The sequence below is a fragment of the Colletes gigas genome, unplaced genomic scaffold (genome assembly GCF_013123115.1).
Source record: "Colletes gigas isolate AHSC1104 unplaced genomic scaffold, ASM1312311v1 Colletes_gigas_Sc00004, whole genome shotgun sequence".
NCBI classification, from domain to species: Eukaryota; Metazoa; Arthropoda; class Insecta; order Hymenoptera; family Colletidae; genus Colletes; species Colletes gigas.
This window is the reverse complement of record NW_025106633.1, coordinates 154,383-174,401: the sequence shown is the minus strand read 5'-3', so window position 1 is coordinate 174,401 and position 20,019 is coordinate 154,383. Positions and strand designations below refer to the sequence as shown.

General features: G+C 41.5%; 1 protein-coding gene across 6 annotated transcripts in view; it reads right to left on the bottom strand.

Annotated features, from left to right (window-relative positions):
• LOC122405536 (bromodomain adjacent to zinc finger domain protein 2B) overlaps positions 1–20,019 on the bottom strand; it is a 254,071-nt gene that overhangs the window by 117,016 nt on the left and 117,036 nt on the right. For all 6 annotated transcript variants that reach the window (XM_043410385.1, XM_043410387.1, XM_043410388.1 and 3 more), the window contains exon 4: positions 18,926–19,006. The gene's annotated coding sequence lies outside the window, so the exon portion shown is untranslated. The remainder of the gene's footprint in view (positions 1–18,925; positions 19,007–20,019) is intronic.

The window sequence follows — 20,019 nt, the reverse complement described above, 5'->3', positions numbered from 1 at the left end:
GGACTTCGATCGAGCACCGCGAGCGTCGCGTTTCCTCGCGCACTAGAGCGACGCACAGACGGGACAAAGCGGGACGCAGAGACAGAGGAACGGGAATATAATTCAAGCTTATCCGTCCAGCTGATACTTTCAGGCCGGTATCTCGACTTTCGTTGCGACAGATCGATACCAGAAACCGAGGTGGGGCGGGCATTGTCGTGGTTCCCTCCAACCCCTACCGTGTCCCAACCTCCCCCGGTTGCTGACGACCGCGATGAGGGTCCTGCCACCGGCCAGGACACGTAGGATCGCTCGTCCTCGGTCTCTCTGCGACTCTGCCTCTCTCCGACGACCACCCCTCTCTCTGTGTGCGTCTCTGTGAGCGTGAACGAGGGTTTCAGCGTGTAACGCGCGAACAAAAACAACCGACGTTCGACAAACTCGTCGGTGTGGGGTACCAGAGAGAGGGGGGGTTTAAGGCTTCTAAACGCCGTTTTGAGCACGTCCACAGCGTATTCTCCGCGTCGCGCACCGGTATCTGACTTTGGTATCGTGAAATTGGAACCCGGCACCGAGATCGATACACCCCGTGCCAACCGGATACGACCAAACGATTCTTAAAGCGCCCCGATACGGGGATTCGACGTCCACTTGCCCCTGGAACCTCGTTTAAGCTTGACTCCAGCTGTATAACGTACTAAATGCACCGCCCAGTGACTGAGAAGCCCCCCCTTCTGTTAGCAACCCAGGGTCAAAAGATATTATTATTGAAATTTTGCGGGAGAACCAGTGCATCGGTAATATCTGGAACCACTGGTTTCCGTCAGGTTTGGGTCATGATACGAACCACTGTGTTCAACGAGACGATTGAACGTTGATATTAACCGATGAATAAAGAAAGTTGTTTCGTTGGACAAGGTTTGAACTTGGGCCCCATTCTACAGGGCTCAAGGACCAAGAATAATAAGATGCAACAGACTCTGGTGGAACGTCCATCTGTTGAGAGCCTAGGATTCGATTATAATTACAGTTTTGTTAACAAACTGGTGCACCACTGATATCTGATAGCAACCAGCATAAGTTTTGGATGATCCAATCTATGGGTAACCATATGGAACTAGCTTCTAGCATGTTTCGACCATAATATGAACCACGTCTGACTGGGGTTTGAAGAACAAAGGCATGGATTTGATTATTATTAGAGTTTTGTGGACGAATCGATACCTCTGGAATCGCTAGTACAGGTTGTGGATGAACCAATGTACGGTTAACCTCAGAGGACCGCTAGGTAGATGAAGTCAGTGTAGGGGTAAGGACAGTAATTAATAGGTTGTTGCGGATGAACTGGCCTACGGTTAATACCAGGGACCATTAACCGTTCGCTCTACGATTTAATTCGTGACTGTATCGTAGTCGGGCGCTGAATGTATCACGTGTCAGAACTGACGAACAAGATGGTTCCGCCAATAGTAAGAAGAGAACGGAATCTTGGCTAGAAAGCTTCAAAAGTAAATTCCACTCGAGGTATATCGAATAAATATAACGCATTTCGTAGCCAGTAGTCACCTGTTCTTGATGGAAGTGGCCATGTTCGAAGGATAATAGAGCCATAGTGAAACAAAGTACCTTTCATCCGAGGCACTTTTCTGAAGAATCAATAGCTTTGGGGGGTGATCGCGTGGAGAGATTAAAATAGGGCTGAACGAATGTCAGATGACTCATACTATATATACTGACAGTGTCTATGGAACCGTCGAGTTCATACATAATGCATTAGGTCTGTATTCGTGAATGATTGAATGGTATTAGTCGCGTTATGTCGCTGTTAGAACTTCTGCGAATTCATTTAAGGGGACGTGCTCCACATGGAAAATTATCGAATTTCGTGGTCCATTTTCCCCAAACCATCATTTTTTTTAACAATAATAGTACTAAATAAATGCAAAATTTTGACGTAAATATAGACGTTATTTTGCAAATTCTTTCACTTGGTGTGTTCAGTAACTTCTTAGGAGTGACTATGCTATTTTAAAACCTGAGACAATCAATCAAAATCGACGACAAATACAACTCTACGAGAGAGCCATTTTTCTCAGTAGAAATTCATTGATATTTCTGTAATTTCGTGACTGAACCAAAAATTTACACGCTTCTAGTGCTCAAAATTAATTAAAATTTTACCAAATCATATTATCGACATTAACAATTAAAAGCCTGACTTCTTTGCTTGTTTCGAGGCTATGAAAATACATATTAATCTTGATGAGCTGAATTGTCGAGCAACGTCAAAATTGACGCCCGTACTTCCCCTAATTGCTACAATTTGGAAACCATTTAATGCTTTAATAATTGCTGGCCCTTTCCCTGCACCATGTGTTGTTGATAATGTTTTCACGAGCCTTCAACAGAGTGCTGGCTAACGTTCGAGGCGATAATAGTTCGTTTCGATGTTGAACCGTCCATTGTAACATCCGTCGACCGCGATCCACGTTTAAGTTAAATACTTAATTGCTAATTGTTGCTGTACTATTATTAGTGGCTGCAACATTATACGCTGCTCGAAGCATACAGCGGATTGTTCTTCTGTATAATGCGAGGTAATCGACTGGCATGCATAAACCAGTAATATTTTTGCGTAACAACATTTTTCCTGAATATTTATATCGCCTAGCGCGTTCGAGGCTTTTAACGTATCGAATACCTCATCGAATGACAAAGCCATTCAAGTACTCGATTCTCGTACCACTTCGATCGGCGTACCTGAATTATATTCGACTTATTAAATTACACTCGTTTTCTACTCGACTGTCAATTATCGCCCCTTAAAATACCAAACGAAAGGTCTTCCACATTTTTATAAAATATAATTAAAAATGCAGATTTCTCGCAAGAAAGGAAATACGCGATACAATCGGTGCAAACGTCTTAACGAATCGAAGATTCTCGTTTTGCGACCGACAAGAAATCGACGGCCGTTTTGCATAATGGCGTCGTAAAAGAGAATATCCTCGACCGACTATTGACTCAAGTTTAAGCTTTACAGTTCCGGTGGTAGTTTTTGTCGACGATCGTCCACCACACGGCACGCCACTATGTTTAATTGAACACTGTCGATGCTTTCGAGTATATTAAAAATCGTCTTGCCGCGCTCGACTCGAGCGTATCGATGTATCGGACGCGTATCGACCATAAAGGTATCGAGTTTTCCAGCGTGGGACGAGGCTCGGTTGTTACGACTTTTTTTTTCAAATTTCGCGCGGTACGAGACTCGACGCGGATTCTGTTGTCTCAGGGTCATCAAAATATTAATCTATCGGCGCGTTGAAAAATAGAAATGCTCGATAATTCGATAATTAAGTGTCTTCCATACAACTCATGAATCAATCGTGTTAAACGTACGTATATTACGCGTCGAAACGCGATCGAGTGTCTTTCCCTGAAATTCAACTCCATCACAATACTTTTCCTGCCGGTGGTTCGGAAAATAAAAATATACTTCAGCTCCTCTCCAAATATACGAGGACCGAGTTCCTCTGGAGAACTTCATCGATTTCCGATTAAATTAAAACCCGAATTAAGAAACGGAATATTATTACACGCCTCGTGAAACGTGCACAATATATGCAAGGAACGTTATTTATTCACAACTCGTATAACTTGTGAAAGTTATTTGAAAACAAATTATTTTAGGTAGATTTTTTTTTATTTCTCAACATAATATCCTTTTAGTTCTATACACTTTTCCAACTTTTTTAAGCCATCTAAAAAGTAAGATTTTGGAAGCTTCTCAAAATGGGTATCTATTTGGGCGGTGACCTCCTCGTTTGATATGAAACTTTGTCAGTCGAGTCATTTTTTTAAGTTTGAAAAATAAAAAAAGGTCACTGGGGATGTTGTAATAATTCGACCTTCAATTCCATGATTTTTGTCATCAATCGACAATAAAAATGAAACCATGTGGGGGATATAACCGATGCTTACTAAAAACAAACCATTTTCGATGCTACGAGTGCTAGGACTTGGATTTCCCAAAGACTTATTGAACGATCTTCGTATAATGAAGTTACAGATTTAGTATTGAAAGGGCACTTACAGTAATTTTTATTGAAAAGAAAAACACTGAGATATCCCGTAGTCGACAGTTTTGGTGCATACGCACATCACGAGACATCTCGTAGTTGGTAGTCAATGGGTTACCGATATTAGTAAAGGGGAACAAGTTTCTGAAAAACGACGCGTAGTTTTGGAATCTCGCGGCGTCGATTGTTATCAGGGCGGCATTCCCTCCCGGCGAACGGGATCATCGATGCGCAAAAGTGCATCGAAACGAGTTCTCGGGATCCCTCCTCCAGAAACATCGAGCTGCTGGCCGGGGCAATTGATACCGGGCGTAGCAGATATTTCGCGCGTTGGCGATCGTCTCGATGCATTATCAACGCCGTTGCGCTGTCCAGATGCAGCCAAGGGGGGGGGGGTCAAGGAACCCTGGGACACGTATCCGTTCGCCGCAGGTCCAGTCTACGTGCGAGTTCCAGGTGCGCGTACAACGACCGGGTCGTGAATATTCCCCATCGCGGGATATCAGAGGAACGAGAGCTGCAGCGCCGCGCGCTTCTGTCAAACTGCCACTCGCGGTGGGACGTGGAAAAACTATTTTCACGCTGCCTCCCAGGAGGATCGATACCGGCTCCTTCGTTCCTCGCTCCGACACCGCCGCACACACGCTCTGCCCGGCTGTATTTTTAATTCCTTCCACTAATTTGTCGCTGGCGGAACCAGGCGACGCGATCCGTCGAAATATCAGCGGCCGCGGAAACGCCGCGAATAAATTAGGGGATTCACTGGAACGTCTCAACCTACGCGTTGGATCCCTCTGAAGGCGGGCAAACACGATCTAAACTGCTTCGCGAGAATTGTCAGGTGGTTGGTTTGGTGGGATTTGAGCTCAAATTGAATTTTGGTAAATATAAACGAGGTATGTTTTTTTTTTTTGGTGTATGTGTGGAATTTGCAGCTCGAGGTAGACGGATCTCAACCTGTTCACATGTCTTCGAGTCGATCGATCCAACTATTACGACCCTTTGAAACTCTTGATAAGTCTTGTCAGGTGGTTGGTTTGAGCTCAAATTTAATTTTGGTAAATTTCAACGAGGTATGTTTGCTTTTTTCACGTATGTGTGAAATTTGCAGCTCGAGGTAGACGGATCTGAACCTACTCACGACTCCTCGAATCGATCGATCCAACTATCACGACCCTTTGAAACTCTTGATACATAAGTATTGTAAGGTGGTTGGTATGAGCTCAAATTTAATTTTGGTAAATATAAACGAAATATGTTTGTTTTTCCCTGTATGTGTGAAGTTTCCAGCTAGAGGATGACGGATCTAAACCTACTCAAAACTCCTCGAGTCGATCGATCCAACTATCACGACCCTTTGAAACTCTTGATAACTATTGTAAGGTGGTTGGTGCTGTGTTTAGGTAGTTTTGGTACCCAAGGGACCCATGGTAGAGCCAGTTATGGCGAACAGGCTGCTCCTTACGGTACGTTGATACAAAGAACTCGGACAGGTGTTTTTAAAAATGAAAAATTGTGTATGGGAAGGTCGTGTCTGCCTAATTTCGTGGGACGCGAGGCTACGAGCCAGGAGTTTGCGTCTTGGACTCGTCTCCGGGAGTTCGCTGGTGAAAGAACTGGCCAGACGGAAGAGACGCGAGAGAGGCAGGGGATAAGATAAAACGAGGAAGGGAACGGGTGGGACGGTTGCTGGTGGATAGAGAGGAAGGAACGAACACGCACGACGCGTATAAACGGCACACGCGAATATATACGCCCGTCGTATCGCTTCTAAGTGTGTACGCGCGGGGCGAACACACGATTAACCGCCGGTTCGTTTTCTGCCGGGGACTCTTTATAAGACCGCGCCGCTTTGCTAACTGCCTAACCGGTAGAGATGGGATCAACTTCAATATGTACTCACGATCGGAGTCAATTCCAATATCCAAGATTCGCTCCACGGGGCTAGAATATTACTCGCGATGGCGATTAATGAAATTTAAGTCGCTTCGGCGTTCCCCGCCGGTTGGAAGGTCGAGTTAAATTCGAGTTTATAGTCGTTACGAGCATTACTATTATTTATAATTAGCTTCTGACCTGGAGATTAAACGCACATCAGGTTGTAGAACGACGAGGGAATTTAGTCATTCTGCTTTCTTATTTTCACTATTTGAGTACTCTTTTGACTCTATTTTCGGGCTTCGATTTTCGCTTATAAATTGGGTATAAATATAGGGGTGGATTTACGGGGGAATTTCACAAAATGGTCGCAGAGATCTAGTGTTTCCCAACGTGAGAACATTGTTGACAAATTTAAATTTGGGGGTTCATAAAATTCATGGCTCAAGTTTCACGTGGGAAATTTTTAATATTTCAGGGGCAGTTAGCCCTTTTTCTTTTTCCGTTTGAAGCGCCTATTTATATTGTGCCTTTCCCCCCCCAGCGGTGGAGTATCGTGGTGTGAGTTAATTTCGAGGCGGGACGCGATAGAAAAAAGGTTGGGAAACACTGGTCTAGCCGGGGAATCCAGCTGGTTAGGATTCGATCCTACTTGTTAAGGTGCTTTATCCCATTACTACCAACCGGTACGCTAGCTAACCGCTGCCCGGAGAAACAAGCGCGAAAGAGACGAAGAAGGAAGTGGATGGAGACGGAGAAGCAGGGCCGTGCTCGAGCACCCTGGGCACCACGAGACCAGCGACATCCAAGGGGAATGTACTTGCTCGTTCCACCGACGACCGGCCACGCTCGTTTCGCGATACCTCGTGATGCTTTTTTTCCCCATCGGGGATTCTCGATGCCTTCGAGAACGCGACGTCTCCTCGAGATCCTCTGCACGGATCATTCGCAGGGAGAAGAATCCGCGTGGAATCCGAACGTGGGACGCGGACGCACAGTTATTTTCAAACTCGTATGTTCCCTGGTGCTCGTCGGGGGGAAACAATTGTTGTCCACCTAATTCGAACATCGTGACGCCATTTTTACAACGGTTTCGTGCGCAATTTCGATCAAAAGGGTTTCCATTTGGGCCTAAATAACTGTAGAAATTGATTGGACATTTAATAACTGTTATAGGAAAGGTCAGGAAGTCGATAAATCGAGACTAATCTCTCTAAATTAAATATGGGTTCGAATCCCAATTTTTATCCAGAAGATCGATTAACTCGAGGAATCACGGACAGGTTTGGATCTTCTTATATTTACTAAAATTAAATTTGGGCTCAGATCCCATCAAAACAACCACGTGAATTTTTACCTAGATTTTCAAAGGATTGTGAGGATTCATAATCAAAGTTTAAAAGGGTTGGAAAGGTTGGATCTATTGAACAGGTTTAGATCCGTCTTCTTCGAGCTCCATATTTCACACACACACGAAAAAAACAAACATACGTCGTTTATATTTACTTAACACTTTGACGGCCGCTGTCACGTATACGTGAGTTTGCGAGCTAGCAGACTTTGGCCACTGTCACGTGTGCGTGATCTATCAGCCACCATTTCATAATACATTCAACTTATTATGTTTGTTGAGGTTACATTTATAATTCCTAGCATCTTCATGTATCTCACTTTGGTCTACAATATCAGTGGTGAGGAACAACGGTCTTCGCGTGATACGTGCGGCCATTAAAGCGGTAATAAAAAATTGGGCTCTGAATGAGAAGATCGTCAAGACTAGACAAGCCTAACTTACGAATTTTTTCCCCCGTAGATTTCGATGTTAAAAATTAGTTTTAATTTTGTTTTTACGTTTCGTAAGGACTGAAGGTTGGTGCAAGGTAGCTTGTTCCCCATTGGAGTATAATATTCACTACGGATTACAGCTCTAAAGAAATTACTAAATTACTGAATAGTAATCTTCGTTTCATATTGATCATGTTTATACATTTTCAATGAAAATGAACAGACTGAAAGTTTCACAGACCGCTCTGGTACAACATGGCGTCTGGGGTCACGTTCTTGTTCAGGTATAAAGCTCTCAAGTGGACATCGGGCATTAGGCCATGCCCACAGAGCCGGTGAAACGCGATCGCGTCTTTATTATCGCGCAGCTTTTTACCGCCTCTAAATAGTTAATTCGCAGCCGATCGCCGCGGCGTTAGCGGCGCCTGGCAGTCGCGTCTAATATGGACAGCGTCGCGCGATGGCACTTGCTCACGTTACGAGCAGGGTTGCCAAAGTTAAACTATACTACCGAATCTAGCGTTACATCCACCCGGTAGCTTCGCCATTTTGGGCAAACGAAACTTTGAAAAGCTCATTCGCGGGGAAACGGGGTTCGTTGCTCTGTCGAAAGTAGGAAGATCGGCTAGGATCTCTGGTTTTTGGAGTACTTTGGTTCTCGGGGGTTATACAGTAGAATTGACACGACTCGATTAGCGAACAGTTTCTACACCTCTGATTCTCCCACCAAGGATTGATTAAATCCAGAATTACTAGCTACATCGACACTTTGTATCGTCGAGAAAAGGTACTTAGATAGCACCCTCTTGACTCCAAGTACTGTTGCAATTAAGACAATTACTTGTTCAGGGTCGAGACTGTTGTAGATTAAGGTAAAACTTTTGCCGTGACTCCTGCAAGTTTGATGATGATTACTTAACACTTTGACTACCATGTTACCCACATATGGGTGACAGGATTTACCATTGTGATACTAGAACGATTAATTCTCGAGTTAAGACGTTGAGGAAAATAAATTTTGATAGCATTTGTGAATTTTAACAGGGTTATAAAAATAAATTATGTAGCTTACAATGGTCTGAAATCAAAATTTCACTTTTGCAAAATATTATACGGTTTTGATCCGACAGTGAACGTGTCAACGCGAAAAGCATATAATGATGAACTCCTAGCCAGCTGACATCTGTTAGATTTTAAGTCTGATCTACTTTCCTGTTTAGAACACTTGGCTGCCAGGTGGTGCACTTTTTTTTAAAAGAAAATTATATTTTGATGGCTGAAAAACGTCACTACTTTGCCAACACTATGCAAATTCTTCATTTCTTATTCTACTAAACTCTCATTAAAGAATGAAGATCCATGGAATATTAAAAATGTTTCATTGTATATTGTCTAACACTAGAACTACCAAACCAGTCAAAATGACCCATTCGTAATTTTTAAAAAACTTGTAAAAAATTTACTCGACTGAATTTTTGATAGAAGAGAATATATAAACACTTGTTTCCATTGCATTATATATTTCTTCGCGTATCTATCGTTTCAATTTCTTTGGTACAAATAAACATACTATAATTGTCGGTAGTTCTATTGTTAATGGTATATTTTATTTAACTAGTTTGCTAATTTTCAACGTTTCAAGTAGCTCCACATTTTTAGTGGTTCAGGGTGATTCTGAAGTCTCGGTACAACGAGATTTCTCTTTTTAAGTGCAAGTAGCTCGAAAAAGATCGACTGTCTATGAATGCGATTTGAAAAGAGGAAAATGCTCACTGCGTCCCTTAAATATTTCACGAAAATCTGGGACCCAAAGTTGTGGGCCTGTTCTTGCGGGAAGAGCTTCATTATGAACGTGGCTTTAGAGGCGCGTGCACAAAGCAGCGTACCGATATCTCTCGACCGGTGAGCCAAGCCCAGCGTCCAAGGTGCGTCACGCTCGGAAATATGCGTGCCTTCCGCCTCACCCTTTGGTACTGCAGTTCCACTGCAGCCAATTCAAAGGAAATGCACGCGCTCGACCGGCTACTCCATCTCCGTTGGCCCTCGAATTTCACCCTCCAACGACGAATCGTTTGAACCTGGATCCACTTTGACCCAAATCTCAATTCTACCATTTTCCATTACAATTTTTTGCTCTAATCTGATGGGTCCGACAACGATTTCTATCAAATTAGACTATTTCATTTACAATCTTATTCCAACCCTTGAAGAGGGTCAATCATTACATGCTTTAACACGTTCACTGCCAGATCAAAATCGTATAATATTCTACAAAAGTAAAATTTTGATTTTAGACCATTGTAAGCTACACAACTAATTTATTTCAGTATTTATTTTCCTATTTTCGTTTAGATCGCGATTTTGTAATTTTTTGTTTAGAAATTTGTATTGAAGGAGAGTATTTTCCCCTCCATTCGAGTTAAATCCATATTTCTAACTCCAAGTTTCAAGAATATTTACAATTTTTTTCGTACAAAAATATTCAAAATTGCAGGTGTTAAAATCCAGGCTTAAAAAAAAACGTCTCAAAGAAGTGAAATTTTTGACATTTCGTTTTAGCAGGTCCACGTGAAAGTAACATTTCTGTATTGTAGTAATGGAAACCCAATTTTGTAATTTACGAAAATATGTTTTATATTGTGGATCAATGCAATTCAAGTACAAATCAATTCCAATCTGATTCAACAATATCATACTATAAATACCAATGAATTAGATGCATCGAATGACCATGTTATGAGAAAATAGATCAATAAATATCACGTGAATAAAATTATTAATAGTATCATTTATCAAAAACCGAAACTTTCTCTGGAAGAAATAGTTCAAACGGACTCTATCTTTGTTGGGCCTCGACTGTGACGACAAAGAGAAGAAAAACCATCGGTCATCGTCACCGGGAGACGGAAAGCAACGAACGAGGATGACGAACGGAAACATGTGGCACTCTTATCGTCGCTCTAGATACTCCTATCTTTTCTCCATCTGTCTTATCGCGTTTTAAAACGTACTCGCGACGCGAAACGACTTTGACGCGCGACCAGCTAAAGTTTCGTGGAACGGGCAACGAAAGAACATCCCGCTGTCGGCCAAAATGTAAACCGATTACATTTCTACGGAGTAATTGCTGTGTAATTATATTCTAATACACGGGGGGGTATAATTATCGTGTAATTGACGTGTAATCATAATTGTAAATCATTAACCCGTTCAATTATCGTGTAATTATAATGCAATCTATTTGTAAAATCAATCGTGGTAAACTGTAATGGGATCACATTTTACCTAATATGGAGGCAACCCTCCTATAACACAGTTTCCCTTAACGTTATTTAATATACATACGTACAACGAAAAATTATCAATTCTATAATAATACAGGTTTAAAAACTAAGTATTTTGAGAAATTCATTGTAACCATAATTTTAAGGTTCCAAAACATGGAACTTGTTGCATATATGGAATACATATTTTTAGAATTTTTAATAACATATTCCCCCCATTCCTTTACAAAATTATAAATAATGGAGTCTTTAAGAGGATGACTCGTTCAACAATGTTTTCATTCGATTAAATAAAATTTCAACATAGAGAACCGTGGACTTTGAAGCGTATCTGAAATGTCTAGCGTGCGTTGCTTATGTGATTACGTGGGCTTATTAGGTATCCGGGTTCGAGTTTTTCGACCGGAGTAATTGTTCTACCAATCAAACTATTTAAATTAAACGATTTTCCCGCGGCTCGACAGCGAAAAAACAACGTCCAGCTCGGTTTAGAACGTACGAAACGCACAAAAACGCAGTATTCCGTGAAAACGGACAATGTGAAAGCAGAGTGTTACGTGTCCCGGCGATAATGCAACGAGTATACGACACGTAGTTCTACGACTGCATCAGCGTGAGTGCGTTAATCTCTATTATTAGACCGAGTCTAGGTTGATTTTCGAGATTCCTGGCGAAACAAGACCCAGCGTATGCGATCCAGAACATCGTTGGAAAAAAATATCCATCTATATAAACGACGAACACGCGCGTTTCAATTATATTTCGTTCGAGAATTCTTCCGATGAATACACGTTTCCGCGCAGACTCTTCTCCAATCCAGATGGAAGTATATTTCTATAAATCCATCATACTCGCAAAGGTTTCGCGAACGACTCGATTTCACAACGCTTCTTAATTCCTAATGACCATCGCGAAACCTACTTTCGTTCAATCATAGTACGCTCCTAGCATATGATGTCAGAGTGGATTCCTTTACGAGACGATTGACACGTTGACTGTCTGATTCATAGCACTTTCCTTGGACGCTGTTCTGCAGGCTTTGTTCTGATTTATTATCGCTGTTCTAGAGGAAGGTTTAGACGTAGCATTCGATCGATAAAATCTTCAAAGTCCGTGTTTGCTCTCGTATGTATGAAATATAATAATTTCTATTTGTGTGATTAGCTTTGATTCTCAGACGTTCTTCCCAACACTTATTTATTTAGAATAATGAAATTTATATCAGTACGTTTCCTTTCCTTGACAAGATAGTTCTGTTTATAATGTTAACATCATTTTTAAAATTCCGTTTTTGCTTAGAACAATTGCACAAAAGAAAAGCTAATAAAATTCGTGCATTGAAAAATTGCTTCCTCCAATGGCGTACGTTTTAATTTAACTCCTCAGCAGTCAAGCCTGCGAGCAGCCATTTTGTGTCCATCAACGACTAGAATCGATTCAATTGCAAAATAACTTACTGTTATAATAAAATCATGTTCAAAAGACGCTTGCTTTCATTTTTGTTGCATTGAAATATCCAAGTGATCCATGAAAGAGAAAACACTGACAATTTTTTAACCGATTCAGCAAGGGTTTAATGAACTGATCTACGCGTAACAGAGTTGATCAAGGTGGTCCTTATTTATTAACTTTTGATTACTTTTTTATGCCCCCCTCCCCCTCCAGATTGTGATACTTGGTGAAAAAAAGTTCTGTGCAAAATTTTAGCAAGATTAAACAACATGAACACGTGTCGCATTTAAATTTTGAAATTTTCATGATTTCGGATTAGAGAGATATTAAAGATATTAAATTAAACTCATTTTTTCATTACGAGAAACTTATCGAATCAATGGAAATCATTCTGTTCGTTAATAGCTAACGTTTCCATTAGAAGACTACGCCAATGTTGCCATTATTCTGTCTCACTCGGTCTCGCTACGACTCGTGACGACATGGTGCATTCGACTATAATGCAAAATCGTTATAATTTCAAAATTTCAAAATTTTAATTAAAATGCGCCACGTGTTCTAGTTGTCTCGTTAAAATTTGGCATAAATGATTACTTCGTCAAGTGTTACAATCTATGGGGTCAAAATAGAACAAAGAAAAAAATTTTTACTCCCGTAGCTAAAGACCACCCTAGTGATGATATCGGGTTAATTTCGGTGTATTACAATTTCGTAGCTGAGTCATGCACGGACCCGGGGAACGAAAACGTCAAAAATGTTGAGGATTTCAAAGGGTCAACCGATTTCTAAGCAAAATCAGTCGCGGCGGAGTTTGATGCTCGAGATACGGGATGCAACGCGGAGGACGAACACGGGCACGAGAGGGGGGGTTTGCCACAGCCCCTAGCCACGGGTTCTAAAATTGCGAGAAGGGTGGAACACGTGCAAGGGGCTCGCGGCGGAGATACGTCGATACTTCCTACGGCGCATTAGTCGTCCGACATCATCGACTAACTATCCGACGTGCCGGTAACACACAGAGGCAACGTACGGATGGAAGCTGCAGGCGATCCCGGGATACAACTGCCGTAGAATACGAATTACGGGAGGGAGAGAGAGAGACCGGGAACAGAGGGCGGGATGCGGGAGGAGCGGAGAGGAGCCGAAGAAAAGATCGATCAGGCTCCATTGGGTAACATTTATTCGGCGTCCCCGTCGCCGACGTTCCTCTCTCGCATGATACCAACCACTCGACACGCTACTCGTCGGTTGAATTCGCGAACGGTCTCGAACGACGCGGAAACGGAATCAAAAACGACGTACAGGGTGTCCCGTAGCGTGGACCCGCTACGGAGATGAATTCTGGTAACAAAAGTTCCTGCGAACGTGTGCCCTGTTTGACCCCATTTTCAAGTTATAGGGAATTTCTTCTTGAACACATTGCAGTGGTGTTGTATCTTTTTTAAATATCGTGTCAACACGTTGATTGTTATCGTATCGTTTTTTAAATGTCGTCTTCCACGCTCCACTTGGCTTCAAGAGGGATCTTCATCGGTGAAAGGAATGGAAATGTTCAATTTACGAATCACGTGTTCATTTTAAGAATTATCACTACTGTACTTGTTTATCTTCGCAATAGGTGTTCAAAATTACCTCCTTGCATCTAAACACGAATCTAAAGCCTATCATAATCCCATATGTGAGGTCTTTATCTACCATTTATTGACCAGACGAACTTCCCATTATCTCACACGACGTATTTCAATAATCTTCATACCTAGTACTCTAATGTTCCCCAAGTATTTACAGAATTAAAATACGAGATTTGTCACCAGATACTGGGCTCATCTTTTAAAATAATTATTCCAATTTGTCAAATAGGGCACACATGGTTTTCTTGTTCCCTCGGCTAAAAAAGTGAAGTGCTCGCGCAAAGAAACCTCGCGGCGGATATTTCACCGAGAACAAAATGGAATAAAACCAGAAGTAAATCGGAGGATCGAAACCATGGCTATTATTAGGTTGTTTAAGTAGACGATTCCGCGCGTTACGCGATAGAATCGGGATAAAATAGCCCGTGCAACGCATGCGTGTCATACCAGCGATGGGTTTGAATTTTTTCCACGTAGTCCGGTCGGAGAAATCAGTCGGTGCTCATCGATATGCCGGAACGATAATGGTGACTGTTCCAGCGTGGCGGTCGCCCCGATACTTTGGCATTGTATAAACACAGCCAGCGACGGGTCGGACTAATTAAGCTTAATTACGGTCACCCGATCCCATTAATTAATTCGTCGTTCTCGCACCTGCCCGCCGGAGGATAACCTATTACGAGAGAGTCGAGCTTCCACCGGTTATCCGTTTCGAATCTTTCGGAAACGCGGCCAATCGATTAGCCGTCGCGAAACCGAATCGACGAAACGTTCGATTTCGCGAAACTCTTCGTTATCTGCGATCCGTCAGCCCTGGCAATAAATCTATGCGCGACGGTGAAAAGGTCGGATCGGTTATCTGGACGGCGACCGAAACTTGATCGAGAAATCTGCCAGAAGTATTGCCTTGAGCATTGCTGGACACGGTCGTCGATAATTGATACCGGTTTTCGTTTCGATTAGCGACGCGACGTACCTCGATTCGCGAAACTTTGACTCCTCGATGCCATTGGCCACTTCATTCTCGCTTCAACATGCACCACACCCACTATACTCTTCGGGCCTTGCAACGAGCGGTTACAGTAATGATTCTTAAAATGATCCCGGACGTGATTCGTAAGTTGAACATTTCTAACTGGGGAGGGAATTCTCTTTAGAGCTAGTGAAGCGTGAAAGACAGTGTTTAAAAAAGGATATGTGTATAAGTATCTGCTGGTGTCGATGTTCATTTTACAAATCATTACTACCTACTTTGAGTGCCGCAATTTTTTAACTGGTAAAAATTTGGACAACTGTAACCATATAAAATCTGCACTGAGTTTCTTGAACACATGTTTACTGTGGTCGTAATAGAACCATGAAAAGTCAATAAAAATGATTGAAAAATTTACTTTGTATTCCCAAAGTTAAGTTAAGTTAAGTTAAGTTATGTAAACTACGAAAATAAACTATAGCGTTAGATGTTACATTTAGTTAAAAAAAATTCTAAAAATTTAGGATTTTTAATTTTTAAATAAAAATTTATTATTCCAAATATTCTTATTATTAAATAATCTTTTTTCTATACCATAAGTTGAAAAATTTACTTTGTACTCTCAAAGGATAGTTATGTAGACTACGAAAATAAACCATAGCGTTAGATGTTACATTTGGTTAAAAAAAATTAATAAATATGGTTAAATTTTGCAACGTACACACGAGACTGCCCCCTTAATACAAAATGGTCGATAGTTTCTTAAACACATGTTTACTGTGGTCGTAATAAAAACATGAAAAGTCAATAAAAATTATTGAAAAATTTACTTTGTATTCCCAAATGATAGTCAAGTAAACTATAGCGTTAGATGTTACATTTAGTTTAAAAAAAATTGATAAATATGGTTAAATTTTGCAACGTACACACGAGACTGCCCCCTTAATACAAAATGGTCGCTACATCGATGACTGGTAATAAACGTAATAATCAAGACGACCTAATGTAATTTGGACCAAAGAGGGTTGAAAAATTAGCGTGGAAAAGAGCCTTCCCGAGATACAGGATGACCTATCCGATCCACCTCGTCTGGTTCCCGCGACGGGAAATCGACGAGGCGAACGATAAAGAATTCACGGGTTGCTCTCGATGCGTCAGGCCGGGAAACATCCGCAATATCTCGCCACAGGGCTTCCTCGGCGTCGACCGCGGCAGTCGTAAGGCCAGGAGGAGAGTTTTGGCAACGAGGAACCGTCCGCGCTATCGATCCCCGGGTTGATTCGATATTTGGGACGAGGCTGACCCGGCTGCTGCCAAATTTTTTCTCCGTTCGGTGGTAAATTTCCGGGTAAAATGGCTGTTTCTGTTCCTCCGCGGTCGTCGCCGGGAGGACCCTAGGAGCACCGACGATGAGACTCTCGTGAGATCGCCGTGGCTCCTTTCTTCGTCCTGATCCACGGTGGCGCGGTAAACCCGTTTCTGCGATGGACGACTATTTTTTGGGAGAGGTGGTGGGGGAAACGGGTCTTTGGTCCGTCGACGCTCCGTGGCGTCGCGGCGTTTCGGTTCTCCCGTGGCCGTGCACCGGCTATCGATCGTACGAACGAGCCCTTCTAACTTATTCAAGGTATCCCGAATCCCCGTCGATGTTGTCTATTCTATTCGCGGCGTCGACGCCGCGAATACTATCCGTCCGGCCGTAATGGAAATAGAATGCTGCTCGAATGGCATGTGACGGTCCTCTAATCGAATGGAAATGCCGAATTGGACCGTCGACGCAGGCTCTCCGTGTATTTGGCCCATTAGAAGATTTTATTCCGTCGGTTGTTAGCCCCTGCGAATCGATCCGCTGAATGATTAACGATCCCGAATACGTACGGTTCTCTTCTGGTCAGCTTTACGCCACGGGGGGATACGAATTTACGCCGATAGCAGGATCCATAGCGTTTTTCCTTATCAGGCGATTTCGGTATTTCCACGTTCCTCCGGGGACCAAGAAATTATTCTTACGTACTGGCTATTCCAAGCAACTTGGGCTGACACTGATAGACGTACAAAACTATGCAACATCCTTTTCACGAGCGAAACTCTAGAATTTTTACTATTCGAGACAGTTTTCGAATGTCTACTAACAAGTATTATACCCTAAATCTATTAACACACAAATTTATTTTTATAATTCTCATGCAACGTGTAAGTTTTCAAAAAAATATTTAAATTACAGGAATATTGAGAAACTTCTGAAATCCTAATGAAATAAAAAATCGTGGATCCAAGAATTTAAGAATTTTTTGCTCAATAATGGGAGAGAAGAAGAAATGGCAGAAATCTGATTTGTTCTTGACACTATAAAATTTTAGGCCTTGAATCATTTATGTTTACACCTATTTTAAAGATAATGCGACGAAAATGTTTGTTTTGAATTCAGAGGAAAACAGAGAAAATATCTCTTGAATGACTCTTTTTTACTATACTGTAAAAAACATCGAGACAAATTCAAAACAAACATTTTCGTCACATTATCTTTAAAATAGGTGTAAACATAAATGACTCAATGCCTACAATTTTATAGTGTCTAGAATAAATCAGATTTCTTTTCATTTTTGAGGAACACGTTTTCTTAATTAACCCCATAACGTTCATGCTCGATTCTGACTGCTTTGAAAAACGATATTTGTTTAATCTAACAACTTAAGAGGTGACAATATTTGTTTTCCTTCGAATTATACGTTAGATGCAACATTCTAATTAACAAAAACCGCATTTTTATGTAGCTTAGAAACAAATAGAGAAAACTGATCATTCTTGGTTAACCCAAAACATATGAGCGTTAAGGGGTTAAAATCTTCAAACATCGAGGATTTTAGGGTGGTTTTTAGCCACGGTGGGCAGAGTAGGAGACAAGGGGTGGTCGAGGGGGTTCGAAATCGAACCCTTCGGACGATAATCGATCGTTCAAGACGCGAGATCGTTACGTAAGCGCGGAAACAGAGGCGTTTTCGCGCGACTGACCGACGAGAGAATTATTTTTGGAAGAGCAACGCGATTTACTTCGCTGGGCAACGGGACCAGAGGACCGCCTGAGAATTCACCAACGATCTTTTCTCTACAGACTATACAGGCTCCGACAGAAGAGGTACATTTCTCGTAAAAGCCTCGAAAAATTACAAATAATTCATCTCCATCGACATCAGCGCAAACACATCGAAATAACTTAGCAGAAACTGTAATAACTTTTGAAGTAGTGGAAAGTACCTTGGTACTTTTTTGTGAAAGTGTTTTCTTGAATCTTTCATTAACCTTTCACACTCTGTACAAACCCAGACCGTATTGTGTTCACACTTAATCGAAGTCGATCCTTATTGGCTGTGCTCTGGCATTTGCGTGGCTCTAAACTTCCTTTCGTGAGATCATATAAGGCCACGAAAGCAAAAGTTGACTAACCCAACAATTTTCCATGTACGAATCGAGAAAACGAACGTACGTTTTAAGTGCTTCCACGTTTTTACTGACAATATCTGGAATTTAATTTTAATATAAACAAAGCTAGTTGATGCTTTAGATTTTGCTTTCATAAATCTAAAACAATCACTTTACTCGAACTATTCATTTTTCAAGAAGACGAGTAAAGTGATTGTTTTAGATTTATGAAAGTGATCAAAATCTAAAACAATCGCTTTACTCGCCTTCTTGGGAAAAAGAATAGTTCGACGATAATCGACGTACGTGTACAAATTGTAGTTCATTTACTATTTTAAATATTGCTAAAAACTGTATGAAAGTTGTGAAGTCGAGAAAGCACCAAAAATATAGATTTTTTTCTGTAAAAAAATCTGTAAAATATAGAAAATCAAGTATACTCACCCTTAAGAAAGATCACATACTTTTCCCGGCTAACCACGAGTGGGCACATCAGGCATCCTTCCAATTCACAAATAGGGGACCCTGCGCAGAAAACATTAAACAATCAAGCACAATGTCTTACGAACAATAATAATAATTCGTGTCTCGAACGAAAAGGAACGTCGAGCACCAAAGATAAATATTTCCATGAATAATTCGTCGATCGAATTAATAAAATTCTCGGTAATTCCCAATGCTAACTTTATTAACCCTTAGACGATCCTCGGAGACTTCAGGGCTCATTAATTCGCTAATAACTCGTTCACTGAATCGAATTAATATTTATTTTAGACAATTCGATCTTACAGCCTCCATAATTCTACTTGAAATAAAATAATTCATACCTTAAACGCCAATTTAATATTTATTAATAAGGATTTCATTATTGAATAAATACAAAATTTATTACAGATACTGTATCACCCGTTACATTTTGCAAGGATAAAAATTAAAAAATATTTCTTCGAACCATCGCGTATAAAATTTCCGTTTAAATGATATGAAATTGTTAAGTATTCTGTGGATGGAACGTGGGTCGAGAATGACCCCTGCGGGTTCCAAGAAGACAAAGCACCCGTGACACATTTCCCCAGCGATCTGAAACGCGATTCGCGATTCCCGTCGTTCCGAATGGCCGCGCAGACGATGATAATTGATAGCGTCGAACGATATCATTAGGCGCGTGCACCAGGAAGAAATTAGCACGTGAAACGTCGAGCTCGGCCGCGAACCGATACTTACAACCTCCGATACAAACACGGTGGCACAGCGTGCCACGAAACCATCGTTCGTGGCTCTCGTTTTGAATAATCGTTTCGAACGGAGTCTTTTCCAGCACGGCAGAACGCGAACCCGGAGGAAGTCGATAAAACCGTGATATCCTCTGCACACAATACTTGGGGAGGGGGGCCATGAAACCGGGGCCCCGAGCCCGTAATTACAAAGTTGCCGCGCCGTATCATTATGCACTTAAATCTACCTGCTCGCGTAATACATTAGAATATATTATGACAAAGTATAATATTACAACCGGGCAGGACGAGCTGATTTCTGAA